The sequence below is a fragment of the Piliocolobus tephrosceles genome, chromosome 4 (assembly GCF_002776525.5).
Source record: "Piliocolobus tephrosceles isolate RC106 chromosome 4, ASM277652v3, whole genome shotgun sequence".
Classification (NCBI taxonomy): Eukaryota; Metazoa; Chordata; class Mammalia; order Primates; family Cercopithecidae; genus Piliocolobus; species Piliocolobus tephrosceles.
Window position 1 is genome coordinate 14,791,465 of NC_045437.1, and position 7,472 is coordinate 14,798,936.

Consider the following 7,472-nt stretch of genomic DNA (forward strand, 5'->3'; position numbering starts at 1 on the left):
AAATCTGATAATTGAGAGGGCTCCTAGGTGACTAATGAGTAGGTAGTATATACCGTATGAAAAATCTGATAATTGAGAGGGCTCCTAGGTGACTAATGAGTAGGTAGTATATACCGTATGAAAATACTGGACAAAGGGATGATTCACATCCCAAGTGGGATGAAGCAGAACAATGGCAGTTTAAAATTTATGAAATGTATATTTCTGGAATTTTACATTTAATATTTTTGGATCAGGGTTGGTCATGAGTAACAAATTGCAGAAAGTGAAACCACAGCTAAGGGGGACTATTGTACTTGACTCTTCCTGCCTCTTGGATTATATACTTCTGAGCAGGAGACATTGTTATACTCACCATTGCAACCCCCCATAGTGCCTTCAGTATGCCAGAGGTTTACTTAATATTTGATGAATTGAGTATGTAGCTCCATGTTAGATTATTAGACTCAGTGAATATTAGAACTATTGCATTCTTGTATACTTTAAGCCAGTTATTCTCGATGGGAGATGATTTTGTCCCTAAAGGAACATTTGGTAATATCTGGAGATGTTTTTCATTTTCACAATTGTGCATGTTTAGGGTTCCATGGTATTTAGATAGTAGAGTTCAAGGATGCTGCTCAACATTCTACAAGGCACAGGATAATTCCCTGAAACAAAAAATTATCTGACCCAAATGTTGATGGTGATGAGGTTGAGAAATCCTGCTTTAAACACAAAAAATATATATCCACAAAAATACCTTTATGGGCCAATATAGTCTTGTACTAATAGTAATAACCAGAATTTTAAAATAAATATCACTTAAATAGGGTTCAGCATTTTTTGAGAAATGCAACTCTGTTATTTGAGGGATTTCTGAAATTAGACATTTATTTGAGAGTTTTTATAGAGCTTTTTTTCCATCATAGTGTGAACTTTATTAACCTCATAGCTCATCTAAACTTATGACATAAGTTCAATAGACGAATATTTCTCCTGCTTTAAAAATTTGGTTTACGGCCGGGCGCGGTGGCTCAAGCCTGTAATCCCAGCACTTTGGGAGGCCGAGACGGGCGGATCACGAGGTCAGGAGATCGAGACCATCCTGGCTAACCCGGTGAAACCCCCTCTGTACTAAAAAATACAAAAAAACTAGCCGGGCGAGGTGGCGGGCGCCTGTAGTCCCAGCTACTCGGGAGGCTGAGACAGGAGAATGGCGTAAACCTGGGAGGCGGAGCTTGCAGTGAGCTGAGATCCGGCCATTGCACTCCAACCTGGGCGAAAGAGGGAGAGTCTGTCTCAAAAAAAAAAAAAAAAAAAAAAAAAAATTGGTTTAATGTTTTATAAAAATGACAAACAGATGCCAACCTTGCATATGTTTTTAAAAAGTAGTTTCAATGTTTTCAAATGTGTTTAAGTTTTATAAATGTGATCATAGAATAAAATGTTATGGGTATATTTAGTTTTTAATTATGTATTATTTTGCAACTGAAGAATTAAATGTAAAGGGCATGAAAGAGCATGCTACAGATAAAGACATAGAAAACAGTGACATAGAGAACAGAGAGAATAATACTCTTTTCCTTTGCTTAAGACATAAGATACCCATTTTCTGCTTCATCCACCTTAGGCAAGCTATGGTATTAGGGAAGTAGTGGCAGAATGGTTATGTTGGGAATTGGAGAAAAAGCTGTGGCAAGACTTGTTTAAAGTAGAAAAAGAATTCACCCCTGCCTTCCCCTTCTCTAGCATCTTCCTTCTCAGTTGCTAAGAATGTGGCACAGCCTGTAAAGTAGCCTGATTCTTTATGTGGACTGCATGATTCTGTAGTCCAGTAATATTTCAGGGAATGCTGAAGTTGTGATATTTCTGCCATCTGCCTGTTGAGACATTGTCATACCATATCTTTTGATGCTTGGATCCACAAGAAAAAGAAATAGGAATTAGTTTTCTACATTAGGAGGTTTTCACCTTATCTCTTTTAGTTTAACAAAAGGCAGGGCACATGCGTTTTCTACTCCTCTCTCTTTATTTAAAAAAATGGTGATGATGATGATAATAATACTTGTCCTACATAAGTAAAACTACTGGTTTGAGGATCAGATTTAATAATATGTGGGTTTTGAAAGCTAACACACTTTACAAATTACATGAATTATTATTTAACAAGTATGTACTTGAGTTTTGAGGAGAGAAAGAAAACGCTTTAAAACTTTTAGAAGCCTCCTGTTTTTCTGACAATATGGCAGTAAGTGAAAATTTTCCTTCTGGAGGATCCTAGAAACTGCTGTGTTGGGTCACAGCTTTTGAAGCTAGAGTAAGTTTTTCTGTGAGGAAAAGTTGATAGAATATGTGCTTCCCCCCACCCCTTTTAAACTTCAAAAATAAGACTCTAATTACAGATATCTTTTCCAGATTGAACCACCACTAATTTAACCAAAAACATGTGTGTGTAACAAAAGAACTTGTAAAAGGAACATTTGAGGTTTCACATGGATTTTTGCAAAAGACAAACACAGTAAAATCACAGAATTGGCTGACGGACACTCTGCTATACTAAGGCTATAAAGGTTTTATTGAATCCTTGGGACTTATAATATCCATTCATCCTTTAAGAGAAACGAAAGGTCTTAATCCACAGAGGATCTTGCCACAGCTTACCAGAGAAGCAAATCCTCATATCTTGAATGACACAGTCTAGGGCTTTCCGGAGCCCATTGTGATTTGCACATCTGATCTTCATCGATCCCAATATCAGATGTGCTGTGGAGAGGTCTCAGCCCTGTCATTTAGCATATGACCTGAAATGATATGAGAACTGGAGTTATTGCAGTATGTTTCCGATTAGGAAATTGCCCATTTTGCAATTCTCATTTCAGAAAGATGCATAATAATGCCAAGAGTACTAAATAGATATTCACCAATCACCAAACAATGTAAGTTTAATTGACTCATATTCAAGATGAATGTGCTCAGAACCAGGCACCTAGAGACCACTTATTAAAACCAGGAAGGCTGACAAATGGAGATTCACTCCACACCCCACGGAGAAGCCCTCAAAGTTGTGTAGTAATATTGAGAAAATTTATTTAATAAGTTGAATTCAATAAACAGTTCATTTTCCCTGGTGCAGCCTAGTTACACACTCTTATTTTCTTTGTCCTTTCTCATAAGCTGTTGAGAGAAATTGTTGAGAAGTTGAGCAGACCAATACGCTAGACCATGAGCCTTAGAGGCCGTCAGCTAGCTTAGATAGATGCTGTATTATTACACTACTTGGAAATGAGGGGGGTCATTGTAATGAGAAATGTCCTTTGGACTGCTTTGAAACACTGTGATTGAGGGGGAGGAGAAAGGGGAGCTGTTGCTGAGCAGTTATCTATCCCTTTTGTCAATTATAGGGCCCAGTATATCCACATTCCCAGTCCTGAGCACAACAGATTCTTCTCAGACACAAAAAAGAAAGACCTGTGGGCAAACACTATTCCTTTTTTTTTTTTTTAAGCAGCTTTATTGAGGTATAATTGACAAAAATGTACATATTTAGGGTGTACAACATGATTTTATATGCATATACATTATGAAATATTTACCACAATCAAGTTAATGAACACATCAATCATGTCACATAATAACCTTTTTTATTTTGTAGTGAGAACAGAAGATCTAGTCTCTTACAAATGTCAAATATACACTATAGCATTATTAAGTATAGTCACCATACTGTACATTAGAGACACAGAATGTATTTATCTTATGAATGCAAGGCACTTGAGGTAATGCTTTATTACTTATCTCTCAAATTCTTCTATACTGGTAATAAAAGTACTTGTGAAGCCACCATCTCTAATAATCACTAGTTATCTGGTGATACATACAGCAGTTATTATATAGAATAATATTATAATTTCTTGTCTAAATACTTTCAGTAAAAGGTAATAAATATCTGGTTAAAGGCAGCAAGTAATTCAGGGTCACACACATTTTTCCAATATTTAACAAAATAAAATTTAAAAAGTTAACCAAAAAAAAACCAGCCAAAAATTTACTAGTAGTAATCAAACCAGGAAAAATACTGAATTTTATGACAAGTATTTCTAAAGGTGAAGCCAAGGAAAAATCTCAAAATGTTTCTACGTGGGTTTAAGCAACAGTCAGATCATCAGCCAGAAGCAATACCAATGAAAGAATGATAATTAATAAAATCTTATGGATATATATCCCTATTCTTTAATGTGGAGAGATGTGAGTCAATGAAATGAGTAGGAAATATTGGGAAATTAGAAAAATATTCAAGTATGAAACACCTCTATGTCACTATAAGACCAGAGCAAAGGCAGAGAGGACAGAGAGGGTTTGCAGTTTTCTGGTCCCTTGCTGAACTGGGAGAATGGAAGGAGTCTACATCCATGGTGGGTGGAATGAGTCCCTGTGCAGGATTTTTAATGGAATTTTGGAAAGAAAATCAGAGTTCATGTCTCTTTTGATGAGTCAACCAACTAGGCCCTTACACTCACCAATTTGTACACTGAAACTTCAAAAAAGTAAACAGACAGCAGCTCCTAGACCTCAAATTATAGCTTGAGTAGAAAAGGACAAATCAATCCCATATAAGAAGAGAAGGAAATGGAAGATAATTCACTTAAACCATATTAGAGCTCATAAGTTCTGCATATTTTGCATAAGCAAGGTGAAAAAAATGTCATGACAAATATGCAAATGTATTAAAGCAAAATGTTTTAAACGGGAAAAATGGGAGAAAGGAAGGAAGGATGAAGGGAAGGACAAAAAGATGCAGCAGGCATAACAAAATGAACTCAGTTTGAAAGAAAACACAGACCAAGAAAAAGAAGCAGATTTCCCACTAGTGTCAAAGAAAAATTGAATAAGATTCATTCAATAAAACAGGCCTATGAATTTTTTTTAAAAAGGGAGAATAATGTTAACATGGAAAGTGAAATAAAGAGATAAAATTGAGAACCAGACAAAACATTACAGAGTTACCAAGTTAACCATAAAGGGAAAGGAATGTAATAATGGCAAAGAGAAAATCCTTGAGATAATTACTCTGAATTCAGAAAAAAAAGAGATAAGGAATAATCACAGAGTTGATGAAAAAGATGGAAGGCAGAAATGATACAACATAGGAATAATTGGTTTCCTTTAATTAGGGAACTGTACTAATGGAACAGAAATAAGTTTACAGAAAACTTTTCCCCAAAGGAAGGAAGGAATAAACTGTATATTGAAATGACATGTGGTATATAACCAAAAAATTGATAAAGAAGAATTTACATGGAAATTCCAAATAAAATCTGAAGACCTTCAATTGCCTCAGAGTCCAAAGTGACACACATGTGTCCATTGCCTCTGTGACTTCATCTCCTATTTATTCTCGGCAGCACTCACTCTTCACTGGCCATGCTTGTCTTCCTTGCTGTCACTGAATACATCAGGGTACAATAATGCCCAAGGTCTTTGCATCTGCTCCACTTTATGCCTAGAAGGCCCCTCATCAGATACCCACATGCCTGGGTTCTTTGTTACCTTCCCAATAAGACTTTCCCTGCTTGTTAAAATCGAAGCACAGTATTCAGTCACTCTTATCCAACTTTCTCACTTGATTTTCTCCATAGCAATATCTCCTTCTGATATATTATGTAATTTACTTTTTATTTTAGTTTCTGTTTCTCTCTACAATACAAGGTATGTGCCCCCAAGGGCAAGATTTTGCTTTTGTTTTTGTTCTTACTGCTCTTAGTTCTAAAAGAATGACTGACATATTATAGATAATTGATAAGTATCTATGAAATAAATGATGCCTGTGGGTTATTACCTGCTAAAGAAGCAAGTCAACCATCTCCAGTGAACAAGCAAGAATGAATCAATAAAGACTGTAAAGGTCCCAGTACTAAGTCTGACAGGCAGTGCTGTGCCAGAGCCAGTGTGCCCTGGCTCCTGGAGCCAACTCTGTGCATCTCTTCTCAACTCTGTGTTCAGTGACATTATTTGGTAACCTGAAGTCAACCATGAGAGCATTCATACCACAGAAATCAGCAAATGCTACAAGTGAGGGCACTTTTCCTAGAGGAACTGGCTATTCAACCTTTACTAGTATATGGCTATGTAAAGAAAGCAACCAAACATGGAATCAGAAGGCTGAAATTTGAATCCCAGCTCTACTACATACTAGTCCTCTAATTTGGGAAGATCATTTCCCAAGGCTAGATCTCGGTTTTCTCAACTTTAAAGTGAGAGGGAGGAAACCCGTCATGAAGGTGGTCTGAGAGAAAACACGTGGAAGGGACTTTGGAATGCCTGAGCTCTACTCACTTGGCCTCTCCACTCCACATAGCCCAGGCACCGTTGAAAACCCTCACTGTCTACCCCTGGATTATCTGGGCTATCAAGTAACGAGATTTATTTGTATTACATGATTGGATACAGCTTCCAGTATTTTGTTAATGATTTTGACTTTTAGTCTGTAATTTTGTAGTTTAGCCACAAAATTCTGTAGGTAAGACTTTTCTATCTTGTTTTGGAATCAAAGTAATACAGATTTCATTGAATAAACTGAGAAGCATTCTCTAATTTTCTGTTCTCTGGGAGAGTTTTTATAAGACTGACTAAAATAATTTCCTTTTGGAATATTTGATAGAACTTGCTTGCTTCTGGACCTGGTGATATTTTGAAAGCTATATTTCTATTGATTTGATTTACTTAAAGGTTACAAAGATACTAAGAGTTTTGTTTTTGTTGATTCGGCTTTGATAAGTTGTATTTTCTCAAGAATGTGTATATTTTATCAAATATTTAAGGCCAATAAACATTCAAAATGTTTTCTCTTTTTTTGACTATAATTTTTTTTTTTTTAAATAGCACAATCTACAGGAAATACCCATTATGTCTAAGGCAGGTAACCTGACTCTAACATTAACAAAATACTACCTAGCATCAGGAAAATAACTCATGCTAGGTATCAAGAAGTCAGAATATTAGAAAACAAGAAGACGAGGTACATAAGGTACAGTTAAAAACAAAAGGAAAGTACCATAACAAAATCAAAATTGCTAAACAGGAAGAGAAAATCTGTAGTTTCCATATTAAAAACAGAAATTATAAAAGTAAATATGCATTGCATTTTAAAATAAGGCATATATTTAATTTATTAGTAAAGATGAAGACTGAATGGTGGGAAACATTATGGCTAAATTTATATTTTTAAATTGATTATGAAATTGGCCTTTTACATGGAATTATCAATTTGGTAGATGCTAAATAACTGTGTGCCTCATTGCTGCTCTTTTATTTGAACTGTTTGTAACCTCTCTCTTTTTCCACTGTGTTGGTGTTATCTTTTGTTTGTGAATCTTATTTTTTCTCTGTGAGTCTCAATTTTTGATGTACATATGGGGAGCTTATGCCATTAAGTGACTATAATAGCATCTCAGATATATACATACATGTACACACAGATAAAATATATATAT